The sequence below is a fragment of the Pristiophorus japonicus genome, unplaced genomic scaffold (assembly GCF_044704955.1).
Source record: "Pristiophorus japonicus isolate sPriJap1 unplaced genomic scaffold, sPriJap1.hap1 HAP1_SCAFFOLD_258, whole genome shotgun sequence".
Lineage (NCBI taxonomy): Eukaryota > Metazoa > Chordata > Chondrichthyes > Pristiophoridae > Pristiophorus > Pristiophorus japonicus.
In genome coordinates, this window is record NW_027252318.1 from 354123 (window position 1) to 373353 (window position 19231).

Below are 19231 nucleotides of genomic sequence, written 5' to 3' on the forward strand. Positions count from 1 at the left end.
GCCGAGGCCTCCCGCTCCGCCCCCCCTTTTTCTTTTCTTGCCCGCGCCCGGGCCCCTCTGTGGTGTTGTTCAAGGGCTCGGGCACGGGCTCGGGGCACCCCGCGCTCGCCGGTGACGGGGTTGGGCTGAGCGCGGTGGTCAAATTATCTGGCGCACTGAGGGGACCCGCCTCATGATGTTTTGCCTTCTTCCGCGCCTTCTTTCCGGTCGGACGCTCTCCCTCCCCCCCGCCGGAGGCCCTGAAAACAAAGGCCTCCGACGATGCCCGCGCACCTACGGCTCCCGGCACGCGGACGCAACTAGGGGGAGGGGTGGCGGCGGCGCCAGCCTTGGCCGCCTTCGGTGGTTTGGCGGCCTTGGAGGCGGGGCAGTTCTTGCGAACGTGCCCCACCTCCCTGCAGGCATGGCACCGCACGCCGTCCGACGTCCAAAAGACGTGGTAGGCAGTCCCCTCGTGCACCACATTAAAGTTCCCCTCCGTCGTCTCCTCCCGCGCCAGCCGGACAAAGAAATGGCGGCGGAAGGAGAACACGTGGCGCAGGCTGCTCTCCCTGAGGCCGAGCGGTATGGGGTTGATCCCCGACCTTACCTCCCCCAGTTGGTGTAGGTGAGGGAGGAGGAGCTCAGCGGGAACAAAGGGCGGGACGTTCGATATGATGACCCTCTGCGCGGTGGCCTCGAGAGGGTCCACCGGCAGGAACGTCCCGCCCACCGTGAGCCCCCTTTCGAGGGCCAGGGACACCGCTCGCTCCGACCCCAGGAAGAACACAGCCTTCCCAGACATCTTGGAGGCTGCGACAATGGCCGAGGGGCCGACTACCCCAGCCATCGCCCGCACGCACTCCTCGATGCTCATTGTGGGGTGAGTGTAGCTCTTGACCCCGTGTTTCCTGGTTATAAGTCTGAAAGGTGGCAGGGCAGCGGGTGGCGCAGGAGGTGCCGTGGAAGCGGTTGCCACCTGCGCATACGTCTTCGCTGGCCCTGCCACCGGCGTGGATGGGGTCGCCATCACGGGGTCCCTTTAAGGGCTACACCCACCCCAAAGTCACAGGCCTTAATGGTCTTTAATGGCCTCGTATATTAACTGAGCAGAGGAGCCCTTAACGAGGCACCTCTCCCCTCGTTGTCAATTGGGGAGAGGCCTTGCTCCCTCTGCTCAGTTGTCTTAATTGTTTTTTTTTTTATTAATTTGGAAGAAAGAGGCCTCAGAGAGAGAAGGGAGAAACAGAGTAACAGAGAAAGAGAGAGGGGGGTGGGAAGGGGGGGGGGAACTGCGAGGGCAGGTCTCCCCTCGCAGTTGTGGGTGGGTGCAATCCCAGATGGCAAAACAAAAAGTCCTTGGGGTGGTCTTCAGGTGGGGGGAGAAGATGTCTTCACCTGGGGTAGCGAGAGCCACCAGGCACACACTCCTAACGATCTTTAATAGGGTGATTTAAAGAAACTTCAGCCTGGTAGCTCCAGCTATCCCAGGCTAGGCAAATGTGGGGGCGTGGGGGGGGGTTCCAATTGTGGCGGGGGGGCCTAGTTGTAAGCATGGCCCCCACGCACATTACCACACACACACACACCCCCCGCGATGTTCCGGCCCTCAGTGGTCTTCTTTCCTCCCCCCACCGATACAACAAAGTCTTTTTGGGAAATGCACCCACACCCACCTGTAGAATTGTAGAGTCTCCCTCCTTCCACACTGGATGTTGTTTTGGTCTTTTCCCCCTCTCTCCAACTCTTTGCAGAATGGTAAAGTTGTTCAAAGTTTTCTGCTTTTTCCTCCTCTCCCTCTGGGTGAAAGTGGTGGTGAAGCCCCTTCCTTCCTTCTCTTCCTGGGCTGTTCTCAGGGCTCTCCAGGCAGGAGCAAAAGTTGATAGCTCCTCTCCTCACTGCTCACAGCTCCAACTGTGCAGGACACGCCTCCACTGCTCCACAATTGGTCCTTGTGCATGAAACTCTTTTAGAGTCTACCTGTGAAAACATAAAACAATAACGGTGCCACCCAACCTGGGTGACACTCCAGACATTTACAAGGCCCTTTTTTCCCCCCCCTTTTTTTGTTTTTTTTTGTGTTTTTCTTTTTTTGGTTTTTTTTTTGGGCACTAAAATCACAATTTTTCCCCAGTGCCCCCTATAAAAGGGAAGGGGACACTAAAAGCACCGGCAATTAAAACAAATTAACTTTAAAACGTAAAATCAAATTAAAATTTGGTTGCCGGGCGTGATGATGCACTCCAGTCCCTCCGGTGCCCACCTCTCGCGGAAGGCCGCGAGCGTACCGGTGGACACCGCGTGCTCCATCTCCAAGGACACCCTGGACCGGATGTAAGAGCGGAAGAGAGGCAGGCAGTCAGGTTGAACGACCCCCTCGACCGCCCGCTGCCTGGACCGGCTGATGGCACCCTTGGCCGTGCCCAGGAGCAGTCCTACGAGGAGGCCTTCGGACCTACCCGCTCCCCTCCGCACAGGGTGCCCAAAGATCAGGAGGGTGGGACTGAAGTGCAGCCAGAATTTCAGGAGCAGCCCCTTCAAATAATGGAACAGGGGCTGCAACCTCGTGCACTCAATAAAAACATGGAACACGGACTCCTCCAGACCGCAGAAATTGCAGGCGGCCTGGGAGTCCGTGAACCGGCTTAAAAATTTGTTGCACGGCACTGCTCCGTGCACCACCCTCCAGGCCAAGTCCCCGATGAATAGTGGGAGGACCCCTGCGTAGAGTGCCCTCCATCGGGGACCCCTGCCTCCTCCGGACGGCAAGATGGTACGCCATGGCGTGTCCGGACGGCCGGCGAGGATGGCAAAGTTGAGGGTGTGCAGGAGCAGCCCGTACAGGAAACCCCTCCGCGCGGAACTGAAAGGCACGGAGGGGATTTCCCCGAGGCGGCTCAAGTTGTGAGGCGCCGGCCCCCGAGGGAGGTTCCGGGGTTTGGCGCCGATGAGGAATTCCGTCCGGACGGGGGTCAGTTCGGACGGGATCTCCCCACGTGCTTGAGCCTCCTCGATACACCTAACGGAGTCAGGGCCCAGAGCTGTTTTTAGCGACTCGATGGCATCGGCCGCGCGGCGGACGTTGGCAGAATTTAGGCGCCGCGCCAGCGTGACTGGCGCCATCCAGCCCGCTCCTCCGCCATCGAGCAGGTCCCTGACCCTGGTCACCTCACCAGCCACAGCCCTCTCTTCCGACCGCCACATGAAGCCTCGGCCGTGGAGGTACGGATTCCCGAGCAGCGGTTCCTGCAGGACGGCCGCCACTCCAGCCGGCGGAGAGCTGCGCTTGGTGGAGACTTTGTTCCAGACCCTGATGAGTTCCCTGTAAAAGACAGGCAGCTCCCGGAGGGCGGTCCTGGCACCCCCCAAGTTCACAAACAGGAGCTGCGTGTCATAATTGAGGTCGAGCTGCTGGCGGAAGAAATACCTCGCCAGAGCACACCACCTAGGAGGGGGCTCGACGTAAAGGTATCTCTGCAGGGTCTGAAGACGGAAAGTCGCGAGCTGGGCGCTGACGCACACCAACGACTGACCGCCCTCCTCAAGCGGGAGACTCAAGACCGCGACAGAGACCCAGTGCTTCCTGTTGTTCCAGAAGAAGTCCACCAGCTTCTTCTGTATCTTGGCGACAAACGCAGGGGGATGGGTCAAAGTGACCAGCCGGTACCACAGCATTGCGGCCACCAGCTGGTTTATGACTAGCGCTCGACCCCTGTAGGACAGCACTCGGAGCAGTCCTGTCCAGCGCCCTAGGCGAGCGGCGACCTTGGCCTCCAGCTCCTGCCAGTTCGCCGGCCAGGCTTCCTCATCGGGGCTAAGGTAGACTCCCAGATAGAGGAGATGGGTCGTGCTCCAGGCAAAAGGCCTGAGCTCCTCCGGCAGGGAGTCCACCCGCCACTGACCCACCAGGAGTCCGGAACATTTCTCCCAGTTGATCCTGGCGGAGGACGCGGCCGAGTAAATCTCCTGGCACTCACGCATCCTCCGCAGGTCAGCGGGATCCTCTACCGCGAGGAGCACGTCATCGGCGTAAGCCGAGAGGACGACCTCCACGCCCGGCCCTTGCAGAGCCAGTCCCGTCAACCTCGTCCGCAAGAGGCGCAGGAAAGGCTCCACGCAAACGGCGTATAACTGGCCGGACATGGGGCATCCCTGGCGCACCCCTCTCCTAAAGCGAAGGGGCGCTGTCAAGGACCCGTTAACCTTAATCAGACACTCCGCGGCGGCATACAAAAGTCGGATCCGGGCGACGAAATGCGTCCCGAACCCGAAAGCGCGCAGGGTTCCGAGCAGATAGTCGTGATCCACCCTGTCGAACGCCTTCTCTTGGTCGAGGGATAGGAAGGCGACCGACAGACCAGCCTCCTGGGAGCAATGGATGAGGTCCCGGACCAGATGGATGTTGTCGTGGATTGTCCGGCCCGGGACCGTGTATGACTGGTCGGGGTGGATCATGTGGTCCAGCACGGCACCAAGGCGAGCAGACATCGCCCTGGCGAAGATTTTGTAGTCCGTGCTGAGGAGGGAGACCGGGCGCCAGTTCTTAAGGAGGCGGAGATCGCCCTTCTTAGGCAGCAGGACGATGACTGCCCTGCGCCAAGAGAGGGGCATCTCCCCGGTCGCCAGACTTTCCCCCAGGACCCGCGCGTAGTCGCTCCCCAGGACGTCCCAGAACGCCCTGTGGAACTCCACGGTCAGCCCGTCCAGCCCCGGGGATTTTCCCCTCGAGAGCCGGGCGAGGGCACCGGTCAGCTCCGCCAGGCTTAGCGGAGCTTCCAGATTTTCGGCGCCCTCCGGGCTGACCTTCGGCAGGTCCTCCCACAAAACTCTACGCGCTTCCTCGCTGGACGGATCCGGAGAGAACAGAGCCCCGTAATATTCACGGACCCTGTTGTTGACGCCCTCCGGATCCGAGACGAGAGAGCCGTCGTCGGCCAGCAGCGTCAAGAGCTGCTTACGGACACTCTGCCTTTTTTCCAGCGAGTAGAAGAAGGGGGAGCCGCGGTCCAGATCCCGCAGGAACCGGATCCGCGACCTCACGAACGCGCCTCGGGACCTGACGAGCTGCAGGTCCTTCAGCGCGGCCTTCTTCGCTTCGTACACCGTCCGCAGGGCCGGGTCCTGGACGACTTGACCGAGACGGGCTTCCAGGTCGAGCACCTCTTTTTCTAGGCGCCCGACTCTGGCCGCCCGCCTCTTGGTCGACCCCCTCGCGTACTCTTGACAGAAGACGCGGACGTGAGCCTTGCCCACGTCCCACCATAGCCTCAAGGAGGGGAAGCCCCCCTGCTTCCTTCTCCAGTCGGACCAGAATCGACGGAACGAGTCCTGGAACCGCACGTCCTCCAGCAGCCGGTTGTTAAAGTGCCAGTACGCGGACCCCGTCCTCGCGCGGAGCGAAGCGAGCTCCGCCCACACCAGGTGGTGGTCCGAACACGGCACCGGCCGCATGGAGGCCGCCGGGACGCAGGAAACGTACGCCCGAGACACGTAAAGGCGGTCGACTCTAGACCATCCAACTCCAGGCCTCACCCAAGTAAAGGCGCTGGAGTCGGGGTGGAGATTTCGCCAGACGTCCACCAAGTCGAAGGACCCGACCAGGTCCCTCAACTTCTCCATCGCCGTCATGCACTGCGGGGCACCGGAGCGGTCCCTCGCCTCGAGGGTGCAGTTAAAATCCCCCCCGAGGACAATGCAGTCGCCGACGTCGACGGAGCCAAGAAGAGCGGACACCTCTTCAAAGAAGCGCGTTTGCTGCGGGCCAGGATGAGGGGCGTACACGTTCACGAGATGGAGCGGCACGTCCCCCAGGCGAACCGTTACGTGCAGCAAGCGGCCTGGCACGGGCTCCTCGACCCCCAAGATCTCCGGCTGAAAATGCGGGCCCAGCAAGATGGCCACCCCACTAGAAATGGCGGTGAGGTGGCTCATGCGGACCTCTCCTTGCCATTCCAGGAGCCACGTGGCTTCGTCTCCCGGAACGGTGTGGGTTTCTTGCAGGAAGCACACCGCATATTTCCCCTCCCGCAGGAGCGAAAAATTGTCAAATCTACGGCGTGCCCCTCTGCCGCCGTTGATGTTGAGGCTGGCTATGGTTATCTTCATGGCAAAAGCATAGTGCAACCTCTACCTTAACCTATTGTGGGGGAGGGAGCGGAGTCTTTTGTTGAACTCCGCTCCCTCCGCAGCCCAGCGAGGAGTCCCTCGAGCTCGCGCAGCTCAAGGTGCTGCTCCTTTGTCAAGGGCCCGCCCGCGGCCAAGGTTTTAACGGCGGCGCGGACGGACCCCTTGATCAGCTCCGGCTCGGACCATTTTTCCAGGGCCAGTCGGGCTTGGTCGCGGCGACCCCGGCTCTGGGCCAAAAAGTCCCGGAGTTCCTTTGCAGGAACGAGGAGGGCCTCAGCGGCGGCCGCGAGCAGATCCACCGCCTCCCTGGCGGTGGTCTCTAGGTCTTCACCCGCGTCCCCCACCGAGTCCCCGTCCTCCTCCGGGAGGTGGCCGCCAGCAGCCGGCCCATCGACCGCACAAGGTACGGCAAATGAACCGGCCGCTCCAACCGGCCCTGGCACTGCCCCGATCCCACCCCCAGGATCGGCGGCAGAGGAGTCCCCACTGGGCTCTTTTAAAAATGGTGCTGGGTCGGGAAATGACAGCGGAAGGGGTTCCCCCTCCGCCCCAGGAACCGGAGAACAAGGAGAGACCCGGCCATAGGAAATCCCCAGGCCCTCCAAGTGCTCCAGCTCCAAAGTAAGGGGCGAGGGTGGGTGTTCCTCCCCCTCCCCGCTGCCACCCCCCGGCCCAGCATCTACAGTGTCATAATTATTTAATTGTTTTTCTGCCGGGTCGAGCGACTCCCGGGGGAAGTTGGATAATAGCTGGGCGGGCTCAGGTTCGGCCTTTTCGGCCTCGCCCGCCTCAGTCCCCGGGACGTCCGGCCCGGCGGCTACGCATTCCTCCGCGGTCCCCACGCCCCCCACGACAGGCAGATCTTCCACTCCATCCCCGGGAGGCAGAGGCTGGGCAGCCTCAACTGTCTCACCCTCCCCGGGGAAAGACTCCTCGCGCCTGCAGCGCAATTTGGGGGCGCTGGTGGGGGACGCGGGACACGCGGCGGGCACCGCCTCCTCCGCGGAGGGATGTTGTTCCCCCTCCGCCTCATTGGGGCGGTGCCTCTTTTTGTTCCTGGGGGCGCGCGGAGTCAGGGAAACCTCCATGTCTGCCGAGGCCTCCCGCTCCGCCCCCCCCTTTTCCTTTTCTTGCCCGCGCCTGGGCCCCTCTGTGGTGGTATTCAAGGGCCCGGGCACGGGCTCGGGGCACCCCGCGCTCGCCGGTGACTGGGTTGGGCTGAGCGCGGTGGTCAGACTTTCCGGCGCACCGAGGGGACCCGCCTCTAGATGTTTCTCCTTCTTCCGCGCCTTCTTTCCGCTCGGACGCTCTCCCTCCCCCCCGCCGGAGGCCCTGAAAACAAAGGCCTCCGACGATGCCCGCGCACCCATGGCTCCCGGCACGCGGACGCAACTAGGGGGAGGGGTGGCGGCAGCGCCAGCCTTGGCCGCCTTCGGTGGTTTGGCGGCCTTGGAGGCGGGGCAGTTCTTGCGAACATGCCCCACCTCCCTGCAGGCATGGCACCGCACGCCGTCCGACGTCCAGAAGACGCGGTAGGCAGTCCCCTCGTGCACCACATTAAAATCTCCCTCCGTCGTGTCCTCCCGCGCCAGCCGGACAAAGAGCTGGCGGCGGAAGGAGAACACGTGGCGCAGGCTGCTCTCCCTGAGGCCGAGCGGTATGGGGTTGATCCCTGACCTTACCTCCCCCAGTTGTTGTAGGTGAGGGAGGAGGAGCTCAGCGGAAACAAAGGGCGGGACGTTTGAAATGATGACCCTCTGCGCGGTGGCCTCGAGAGGGTCCACCGGCAGGAACGTCCCGCCCACCGTGAGCCCCTTTTCAAGTGCCAGGGACACCGCCCGCTCCGACCCCAGGAAGAACACGGCCTTCCCAGACATCTTGGAGGCTGCGACAATGGCCGAGGGGCCGACTACCCCAGCCATCGCCCGCACGCACTCCTCAATGCTCATTGTGGGGTGAGTGTAGCTCTTGACCCCGTGTTTTTTAGTTATTAGTCTGAAAGGTGGCAGGGCAGCGGCTGGCGCAGGAGGTGCCGTGGATGTGGACACCGCCTGCGCATACGACCTTGCTGGCCCTGCCACCGGCGTGGATGGGGTCGCCATCACGGGGTCCCTTTAAGGGCTACACCCACCCCAAAGTCACAGGCCTTAATGGTCTTTATTAGGCCTCTTGTAGATTGACTGAGCAGAGGAGCCCTTAATGAGGCACACCTCTCCCCTAGTTGGCAATTGGGGAGGGGCCTTGCTCCCTCTGCTCAGTTGTCTTAAATTGTTTGTTTTTTTAAATTAAATTTGGAAGGAAGGGCTCTCAGAGAGAGAGGGGAGAAACAGAGTAACAGAGAAAAGGGGGGGGGGGGGTGGGAAGGGGGGGGGGCTGCGAGGGCAGGTCTCTCGTCGCAGCTGTGGGTGGGTGCACTCCCCAGATGGCAAAACACAAAAGTCTTTGAGGTGGTCTTCAGGTGGGGGGAGAAGATGTCTTCACCTGGGGTAGCTGGAGACACCAGGCACTCCTAACGATCTTTAATTGGGTGATTAATGAAAATCTTCAGCCTGGTAGCTCCAGCTATCCCAGGCTAGGCAAATGTGGGGGGGGTGGGGGGGGTTCCAATTGTGGGGGGGGGCCTAGTTGTAAGCACGGCCCCCACGCACACTACCACACACACACACACCCCCCGCGATGTTCCGGCCCTCAGTGGTCTTCTTTCCTCCCCCCACCGATACAACAAAGTCTTTTTGGGAAATGCACCCACACCCACCTGTAGAATTGTAGAGTCTCCCTCCTTCCACACTGGATGTTGTTTTGGTCTTTTCCCCCTCTCTCCAACTCTTTGCAGAATGGTAAAGTTGTTCAAAGTTTTCTGCTTTTTCCTCCTCTCCCTCTGGGTGAAAGTGGTGGTGAAGCCCCTTCCTTCCTTCTCTTCCTGGGCTGTTCTCAGGGCTCTCCAGGCAGGAGCAAAAGTTGATAGCTCCTCTCCTCACTGCTCACAGCTCCAACTGTGCAGGACACGCCTCCACTGCTCCACAATTGGTCCTTGTGCATGAAACTCTTTTTGGAGTTCACCTGCAAAAACATAAAACATGTATCCGTGCCACCCGACCTGGATGACACACACAAGACATTTACAAGGCCCCTTTTTTATTTATTTTTTTGTGTTTTTTTTTTTGGGGCACTAAAATCAAATTTTTCCTTTTTCCAGTGCCCCCTATAAAAGGAGAGGGGGACACTAAAAGCACCGGCAATTAAAACAAATTAAACTTTAAAACGTAAAATCAAATTAAAATTTGGTTGCCGGGCGTGATGATGCACTCCAGTCCCTCCGGTGCCCACCTCTCGCGGAAGGCCGCGAGCGTACCGGTGGACACCGCGTGCTCCATCTCCAAGGACACCCTGGATCGGATGTAAGAGCGGAAGAGAGGCAGGCAGTCAGGTTGAACGACCCCCTCGACCGCCCGCTGCCTGGACCGGCTGATGGCACCCTTGGCCGTGCCCAGGAGCAGTCCTACGAGGAGGCCCTCGGACCTACCCGCTCCCCTCCGCACAGGGTGCCCAAAGATCAGGAGAGTGGGACTGAAGTGCAGCCAGAATTTCAGGAGCAGCCCCTTCAAATAATAAAACAGGGGCTGCAACCTCGTGCATTCCATAAAAACATGGAACACGGACTCCTCCAGACCGCAGAAATTGCAGGCGGCCTGGGAGTCCGTGAACCGGCTTAAAAATTTGTTGCACGGCACTGCTCCGTGCACCACCCTCCAGGCCAAGTCCCCGATGAATAGTGGGAGGACCCCTGCGTAGAGTGCCCTCCATCGGGGACCCCCGCCTCCTCCGGACGGCAAGATGGTACGCCATGGCGTGTCCGGACGGCCGGCGAGGATGGCAAAGTTGAGGGTGTGCAGGAGCAGCCCGTACAGGAAACCCCTCCGCGCGGAACTGAAAGGCACGGAGGGGATTTCCCCGAGGCGGCTCAAGTTGTGAGGCGCCGGCCCCCGAGGGAGGTTCCGGGGTTTGGCGCCGATGAGGAATTCCGTCCGGACGGGGGTCAGTTCGGACGGGATCTCCCCACGTGCTTGAGCCTCCTCGATACACCTAACGGAGTCAGGGCCCAGAGCTGTTTTTAGCGACTCGATGGCATCGGCCGCGCGGCGGACGTTGGCAGAATTTAGGCGCCGCGCCAGCGTGACTGGCGCCATCCAGCCCGCTCCTCCGCCATCGAGCAGGTCCCTGACCCTGGTCACCTCACCAGCCACAGCCCTCTCTTCCGACCGCCACATGAAGCCTCGGCCGTGGAGGTACGGATTCCCGAGCAGCGGTTCCTGCAGGACGGCCGCCACTCCAGCCGGCGGAGAGCTGCGCTTGGTGGAGACTTTGTTCCAGTCCCTGATGAGTTCCCTGTAAAAGACAGGCAGCTCCCGGAGGGCGGTCCTGGCACCCCCCAAGTTCACAAACAGGAGCTGCGTGTCATAATTGAGGTCGAGCTGCTGGCGGAAGAAATACCTCGCCAGAGCACACCACCTAGGAGGGGGCTCGACGTAAAGGTATCTCTGCAGGGTCTGAAGACGGAAAGTCGCGAGCTGGGCGCTGACGCACACCAACGACTGACCGCCCTCCTCAAGCGGGAGACTCAAGACCGCGACAGAGACCCAGTGCTTCCTGTTGTTCCAGAAGAAGTCCACCAGCTTCTTCTGTATCTTGGCGACAAACGCAGGGGGAGGGGTCAAAGTGACCAGCCGGTACCACAGCATTGCGGCCACCAGCTGGTTTATGACTAGCGCTCGACCCCTGTAGGACAGCACTCGGAGCAGTCCTGTCCAGCGCCCTAGGCGAGCGGCGACCTTGGCCTCCAGCTCCTGCCAGTTCGCCGGCCAGGCTTCCTCGTCGGGGCTAAGGTAGACTCCCAGATAGAGGAGATGGGTCGTGCTCCAGGCAAAAGGCCTGAGCTCCTCCGGCAGGGAGTCCACCCGCCACTGACCCACCAGGAGTCCGGAACATTTCTCCCAGTTGATCCTGGCGGAGGACGCGGCCGAGTAAATCTCCTGGCACTCACGCATCCTCCGCAGGTCAGCGGGATCCTCTACCGCGAGGAGCACGTCATCAGCGTAAGCCGAGAGGACGACCTCCACGCCCGGCCCTTGCAGAGCCAGTCCCGTCAACCTCGTCCGCAAGAGGCGCAGGAAAGGCTCCACGCAAACGGCGTATAACTGGCCGGACATGGGGCATCCCTGGCGCACCCCTCTCCTAAAGCGAAGGGGCGCCGTCAAGGACCCGTTAACCTTAATCAGACACTCCGCGGCGGCGTACAAAAGTCGGATCCGGGCGACGAAATGCGTCCCGAACCCGAAAGCGCGCAGAGTTCCGAGCAGATAGTCGTGATCCACCCTGTCGAACGCCTTCTCTTGGTCGAGGGATAGGAAGGCGACCGACAGACCAGCCTCCTGGGAACAATGGATGAGGTCCCGGACCAGATGGATGTTATCGTGGATTGTCCGGCCCGGGACCGTGTATGACTGGTCGGGGTGGATCATGTGGTCCAGCACGGCACCAAGGCGAGCAGACATCGCCCTGGCGAAGATTTTGTAGTCCGTGCTGAGGAGGGAGACCGGGCGCCAGTTCTTAAGGAGGCGGAGATCGCCCTTCTTAGGCAGCAGGACGATGACTGCCCTGCGCCAAGAGAGGGGCATCTCCCCGGTCGCCAGACTTTCCCCCAGGACCCGCGCGTAGTCGCTCCCCAGGACGTCCCAGAACGCCCTGTGGAACTCCACGGTCAGCCCGTCCAGCCCCGGGGATTTTCCCCTCGAGAGCCGGGCGAGGGCACCGGTCAGCTCCGCCAGGCTTAGCGGAGCTTCCAGATTTTCGGCGCCCTCCGGGCTGACCTTCGGCAGGTCCTCCCACAAAACTCTACGCGCTTCCTCGCTGGACGGATCCGGAGAGAACAGAGCCCCGTAATATTCACGGACCCTGTTGTTGACGCCCTCCGGATCCGAGACGAGAGAGCCGTCGTCGGCCAGCAGCGTCAAGAGCTGCTTACGGACACTCTGCCTTTTTTCCAGCGAGTAGAAGAAGGGGGAGCCGCGGTCCAGATCCCGCAGGAACCGGATCCGCGACCTCACGAACGCGCCTCGGGACCCGACGAGCTGCAGGTCCTTCAGCGCGGCCTTCTTCGCTTCGTACACCGTCCGCAGGGCCGGGTCCTGGACGACTTGACCGAGACGGGCTTCCAGGTCGAGCACCTCTTTTTCTAGGCGCCCGACTCTGGCCGCCCGCCTCTTGGTCGACCCCCTCGCGTACTCTTGACAGAAGACGCGGACGTGAGCCTTGCCCACGTCCCACCATAGCCTCAAGGAGGGGAAGCCCCCCTGCTTCCTTCTCCAGTCGGACCAGAATCGACGGAACGAGTCCTGGAACCGCACGTCCTCCAGCAGCCGGTTGTTAAAGTGCCAGTACGCGGACCCCGTCCTCGCGCGGAGCGAAGCGAGCTCCGCCCACACCAGGTGGTGGTCCGAACACGGCACCGGCCGCATGGAGGCCGCCGGGACGCAGGAAACGTACGCCCGAGACACGTAAAGGCGGTCGACTCTAGACCATCCAACTCCAGGCCTCACCCAAGTAAAGGCGCTGGAGTCGGGGTGGAGATTTCGCCAGACGTCCACCAAGTCGAAGGACCCGACCAGGTCCCTCAACTTCTCCATCGCCGTCATGCACTGCGGGGCACCGGAGCGGTCCCTCGCCTCGAGGGTGCAGTTAAAATCCCCCCCGAGGACAATGCAGTCGCCGACGTCGACGGAGCCAAGAAGAGCGGACACCTCTTCAAAGAAGCGCGTTTGCTGCGGGCCGGGATGAGGGGCGTACACGTTCACGAGATGGAGCGGCACGTCCCCCAGGCGAACCGTTACGTGCAGCAAGCGGCCTGGCACGGGCTCCTCGACCCCCAAGATCTCCGGCTGAAAATGCGGGCCCAGCAAGATGGCCACCCCACTAGAAATGGCGGTGAGGTGGCTCATGCGGACCTCTCCTTGCCATTCCAGGAGCCACGTGGCTTCGTCTCCCGGAACGGTGTGGGTTTCTTGCAGGAAGCACACCGCATATTTCCCCTCCCGCAGGAGCGAAAAATTGTCAAATCTACGGCGTGCCCCTCTGCCGCCGTTGATGTTGAGGCTGGCTATGGTTATCTTCATGGCAAAAGCATAGTGCAACCTCTACCTTAACCTATTGTGGGGGAGGGAGCGGAGTCTTTTGTTGAACTCCGCTCCCTCCGCAGCCCAGCGAGGAGTCCCTCGAGCTCGCGCAGCTCAAGGTGCTGCTCCTTTGTCAAGGGCCCGCCCGCGGCCAAGGTTTTAACGGCGGCGCGGACGGACCCCTTGATCAGCTCTGGCTCGGACCATTTTTCCAGGGCCAGTCGGGCTTGGTCGCGGCGACCCCGGCTCTGGGCCAAAAAGTCCCGGAGTTCCTTTGCAGGAACGAGGAGGGCCTCAGCGGCGGCCGCGAGCAGATCCACCGCCTCCCTGGCGGTGGTCTCTAGGTCTTCACCCGCGTCCCCCACCGAGTCCCCGTCCTCCTCCGGGAGGTGGCCGCCAGCAGCCGGCCCATCGACCGCACAAGGTACGGCAAATGAACCGGCCGCTCCAACCGGCCCTGGCACTGCCCCGATCCCACCCCCAGGATCGTCGGCAGAGGAGTCCCCACTGGGCTCTTTTAAAAATGGTGCCGGGTCGGGAAATGACAGCGGAAGGGGTTCCCCCTCCGCCCCAGGAACCGGAGAACAAGGAGAGACCCGGCCATAGGAAATCCCCAGGCCCTCCAAGTGCTCCAGCTCCAAAGTAAGGGGCGAGGGTGGGTGTTCCTCCCCCTCCCCGCTGCCACCCCCCGGCCCAGCATCTACAGTGTCATAGTTATTTGTTTGTTTTTCTGCCGGGTCGAGCGACTCCCGGGGGAAGTTGGATAATAGCCGGGCGGGCTCAGGTTCGGCCTTTTCGGCCCCGCCCGCCTCGGTCCCCGGGACGCTCGACCCGGCGGCTACGCATTCCTCCGCGGTCCCCACGCCCCCCACGACAGGCAGATCTTCCACTCCATCCCCGGGAGGCAGAGGCTGGGCAGCCTCAACTGTCTCACCCTCCCCGGGGAAAGACTCCTCGCGCCTGCAGCGCAATTTGGGGGCGCTGGTGGGGGACGCGGGACACGCGGCGGGCACCGCCTCCTCCGCGGAGGGATGTTGTTCCCCCTCCGCCTCATTGGGGCGGTGCCTCTTTTTGTTCCTGGGGGCGCGCGGAGTCAGGGAGACCTCCATGTCTGCCGAGGCCTCCCGCTCCGCCCCCCCCTTTTCCTTTTCTTGCCCGCGCCTGGGCCCCTCTGTGGTGGTATTCAAGGGCCCGGGCACGGGCTCGGGGCACCCCGCGCTCGCCGGTGACTGGGTTGGGCTGAGCGCGGTGGTCAGACTTTCCGGCGCACCGAGGGGACCCGCCTCTAGATGTTTCTCCTTCTTCCGCGCCTTCTTTCCGCTCGGACGCTCTCCCTCCCCCCCGCCGGAGGCCCTGAAAACAAAGGCCTCCGACGATGCCCGCGCACCCATGGCTCCCGGCACGCGGACGCAACTAGGGGGAGGGGTGGCGGCAGCGCCAGCCTTGGCCGCCTTCGGTGGTTTGGCGGCCTTGGAGGCGGGGCAGTTCTTACGAACATGCCCCACCTCCCTGCAGGCATGGCACCGCACGCCGTCCGACGTCCAGAAGACGCGGTAGGCAGTCCCCTCGTGCACCACATTAAAGTGCCCTTCTGTCACGTCCTCCCGCGCCAGCCGGACAAAGAGCTGGCGGCGGAAGGAGAACACGTGGCGCAGGCTGTTCTCCCTGAGGCCGAGCGGTATGGGGTTGATCCCCGACCTTACCTCCCCCAGTTGTTGTAGGTGAGGGAGGAGGAGCTCAGCGGGAACAAAGGGCGGGACGTTCGACACGATGACCCCCTGTGCGGTGGCCTCGAGAGGATCCACCGGCAGGAACGTCCCGCCCACCGTGAGCCCCTTTTCGAGGGCCAGGGACACCGCCCGCTCCGACCCCAGGAAGAAAACAGCCTTCCCAGACATCTTGGAGGCTGCGACAATGGCCGAGGGGCCGACTACCCCAGCCATCGCCCGCACGCACTCCTCAATGCTCATTGTGGGGTGAGTGTAGCTCTTGACCCCGTGTTTTCTAGTAATTAATCTAAATGGTGGCAGGGCAGCGGGTGGCGCAGGAGGTGCCGTGGAAGCGGTTGCCACCTGCGCATACGTCCTTGCTGGCCCTGCCACCGGCGTGGATGGGGTCGCCATCACGGGGTCCCTTTAAGGGCTACACCCACCCCAAAGTCACAGGCCTTAATGGTCTTTAATGGCCTCTTATGTTCACTGAGCAGAGGAGCCCTTAACGAGGCACCTCTCCCCTCGTTGACAATTGGGGAGAGGCCTTGCTCCCTCTGCTCAGTTGTCTTAATTGTTATTTTTTTAAAAATTTGGAAGGAAAGGGTTCTCAGAGAGAGAGGGGAGAAACAGAGGGTAACGGAGAAAGAGAGAGGGGGGTGGGAAGGGGGGGGGGCTGCGAGGGCAGGTCTCCCCTCGCAGCTGTGGGTGGGTGCACTCCCCAGATGGCAAAACACAAAAGTCTTTGGGGTGGTCTTCAGGTGGGGGGAGAAGATGTCTTCACCTGGGGTAGCTGGAGCCACCAGGCACTCCTAACGATCCTCAATAGGGTGATTAATGACTCTTCAGCCTGGTAGCTCCAGCTATCCCAGGCTAGGCAAATGTGGGGGGGGTGGGGGGGGTTCCAATTGTGGGGGGGGCCCAGTTGTAAGCACAGCCCCCACGCACACTACCACACACACACACACACCCCCCGCGATGTTCCGGCCCTCAGTGGTCTTCTTTCCTCCCCCCACCGATACAACAAAGTCTGTTGGGGAAATGCACCCACACCCACCTGTAGAGTAGTTGAGTCTCCCTCCTTCCACACTGGATGGTTGTTGTGGTTTTTCCCCCTCTCTCCAACTCCTTGCAGAATGGTAAAGTTGTTTAAAGGTTTTCTGTTCTCCTCCTCTCCCTCTGGGTAAATTTGGTGGTGAAACCCCTTCCTTCCTTCTGTTCCTGGGCTGGTCTCAGGGCTCTGCAGGCAGGAGCTCAAGTTGCTAGCTGCTCTCCTCACTGCTCACAGCTCCAACTGTGCAGGACACGCCTCCACTGCTCCACAATTGGTCCTTGTGCATGAATCCCAAAAAGTTAATTTGCAGGTGCAGCAGGTAATCAGGAAGGCAAATGGAATGTTGGCCTTCATTGCGAGAGGGATGGAGTACAAAAGCAGGGAGGTCCTGCTGCAACTGTACAGGGTATTGGTGATGCCGCACCTGGAGTACTGCGTGCAGTTTTGGTCACCTTACTTAAGGAAGGATATACTAATTTTGGAGGGGGTACAGAGACGATTCACTCGGCTGATTCCGGAGATGAGGGGGTTACCTTATGATGATAGATTGAGTAGACTGGGTCTTTACTCGTTGGAGTTCAGAAGGATGAGGGGTGATCTTATGGAAACATTTAAAATAATGAAAGGGATAGACACGATAGAGGCAGAGAGGTTGTTTCTGCTGGTCGGGAAGACTAGAACTTGGGGGCACAGCCTCAAAATACAGAGGAGCCAAGTTAAAATCGAGTTGAGAAGGAATTTCTTCTCCCAGAGGGTTGTGAATCTGTGGAATTCTCTGCCCAGGGAAGCAGTTGAGGTTAGCTCATTGAATGTATTCAAGTCACAGATAGATAGATTTTTAACCAATAATGGAATTAAGGGTTATGGGGAGCGGGCGGGTAAGTGGAGCTGAGTCCACGGCCAGATCAGCCATCATATTGTTAAGTGGCGGAGCAGGCTCGAGGGGCTAGATGGCCTTCTCCTGTTCCTAATTCTTATGTTCTTATTCCTTCATCCAAATCATTAATGTATATTGTAAATAGCTGGGATCCCAGCATTGAGCCCTGCGGCACACCACTTGTCACTGCCTGGCATTCTGAAAAGGACCCGTTTATCCCGACTCTCGGCTTTCTGTCTGCCAACCAGTTCTCTATCCACGTAAGTGCATAACCACCAATATCATGTGCTTTAATTTTGCACACCAACCTCTTGTGTGGGACCTTGTCAAAAGCCTTTTGAAAGTCCAAATACACCACATCCACTGGTTCTCCCTTGTCCACTCTACTAGTTGCATCCTTAATAAATTCCAAAAGATTTGTCAAGCATGATTTCTCTTTCATAAATCCATGTTGATTTGGACCGATCCTATCACTGCTTTCCAAATGCGCTGTTATTTCATCTTTAATAATTGATTCCAACATTTTCCCCACTACTGATGTCAGCATAACTGGTCTATAATTACCTGTTTTCTCTCTCCCTCCTTTTTTAAAAAGTGGTGTTACATTAGCTACCCTCCAGCACATAGGAAATGATCCAGAGTCGATAGACTGTTGGAAAATGATCCCCAATGCATCCACTATTTCTAGAGCCACTTCCTTAATTACTCTGGGATGCAGACTATCAGGCCCCGGGGATTTATCGGCCTTCAATCCCATCAACTTCCTGAACGCAATTTCCCGCCTAATAAGGATATCCTTCAGTTCCTCCTTTTCACTAGACCCTCGGTCCCCTTGTACTTCCTGAAGGTTATTTGTGTCTTCCTTCGTGAAGCCAGAACCAAAGTATTTGTTCAACTGGTCTGCCATTTCTTTGTTCCCCATTATAAATTCACCTGAATGTGACTGCAAGGGACCTACGTTTGTCTTCACTAATCTTTTCCTTTTCACATATCTATAGAAGTTTTTGCAGTCAGTTTTTATGTTCCCGGCCAGCTTCCTCTCATTTTCCCTCTCCTAATTAAACCCTTTATCCTCCTCTGCTGAATTCTAAATATCTCCCAGCCCTCAGAATTGCTGCTTTTTCTGGCCAATTTATATGCCTCTTCTTTGGATTTAACACTATCCTTAATTTCCCTTGTTAGCCATGGTTGAACCACTTTCCCCGTTTTATTTTTACTCCAGACAGGGATGTACAATTGTTGAAGTTCAGCCATGTGATCTTTAAATGTTTGCCATTGCCTATCCACCGTCAACCCTTTAAGTATCATCTGCCAGTCTAAATTTCTTAAGTTCAGGACCCTGGTCTCTGAATTAATTGTATCACTCTCCATCTTAATGAAGAATTCTACCATATTATGGTCACTCTTCCCCAAGGGGCCTCGCACAACAAGATTGCTAATTAGTCCTTTCTCATTACACATCATCCAGTCTAGGATGACCTCTACTTGGTTCCTCGACATATTGGTCTAGAAAACCATCCCTAATACATTCCAGGAAATCCTCCTCCACCGTATTGCTACTAGTTTGGTTAGCCCAATCTATATGTAGATTAAAGTCACCTATGATAACTGCTGTATGTTTATTGCATGCATCCATAATCTCTTGTTTGATGCTGTCCCCAACCTCACTGCTACTGTTTGGTGGTCTGTACACAACTCCCACTAATGTTTTCTGCCCTTTGGTATTCCGCAGCTCCACCCATACAGATTCCACATCATCCAAGCTAATGTCCTTCCTTACTATTGCGTTAATTTCCTCTTTAACCAGCAATGCTACCCCACCTTCTTTTCCTTTCTGTCTATCCTTCTTGAATGTTGAAGACCCCTGGATGTTGAGTTCCCAGCCTTGGTCACCCTAGAGCCATGTCTCTGTGATGCCAATGATATCATATTCATTCATTGCTGCCTGTGCAGTTAATTCGTCCACCTTATTCCAAATACTCCTCGCATTGAGGCACAGAGCCTTCAGGCTTGTCTTTTTAAGACACTTTGCCCCTTTAGAATTTTGTTGTAATATGGCCCTTTTTGATTTTTGCCTTGGGTTTCTCTGCCCTCCACTTTTACTATTCTTCTTCTATCTTTTGCTTCTGCCCCCATTCTACTTCCCTCTGTCTCCCTGCATAGGTTCTCATCCCCCTGCCATATTAGTTTAACACCTCCCAACAGTACTTGCAAACACACCCCCGAGGACGTTGGTTCCAATCCTGCCCTGGTGCAGACCGTCCTGTTTGTACTGGTCCCACCTCCCCCAGAACCGGTTCCAATGTCCCAGGAATTT

At 59.0% G+C, this 19231-nt stretch overlaps 2 protein-coding genes and 1 pseudogene across 2 annotated transcripts in view; 1 reads left to right on the forward strand and 2 right to left on the reverse strand.

The window, feature by feature from the left end:
- Positions 1–19231, reverse strand: part of LOC139247122 (nuclear factor 7, ovary-like) — a 640289-nt gene that overhangs the window by 244949 nt on the left and 376109 nt on the right. The window lies entirely within an intron of this gene.
- LOC139247112 (zinc finger protein 432-like) overlaps positions 1–19231 on the reverse strand; it is a 521915-nt pseudogene that overhangs the window by 107740 nt on the left and 394944 nt on the right.
- The window catches only part of LOC139247117 (zinc finger protein 432-like), a 420986-nt gene that overhangs the window by 50183 nt on the left and 351572 nt on the right, over positions 1–19231 (forward strand). The gene's annotated exons all lie outside the window — the stretch shown is intronic.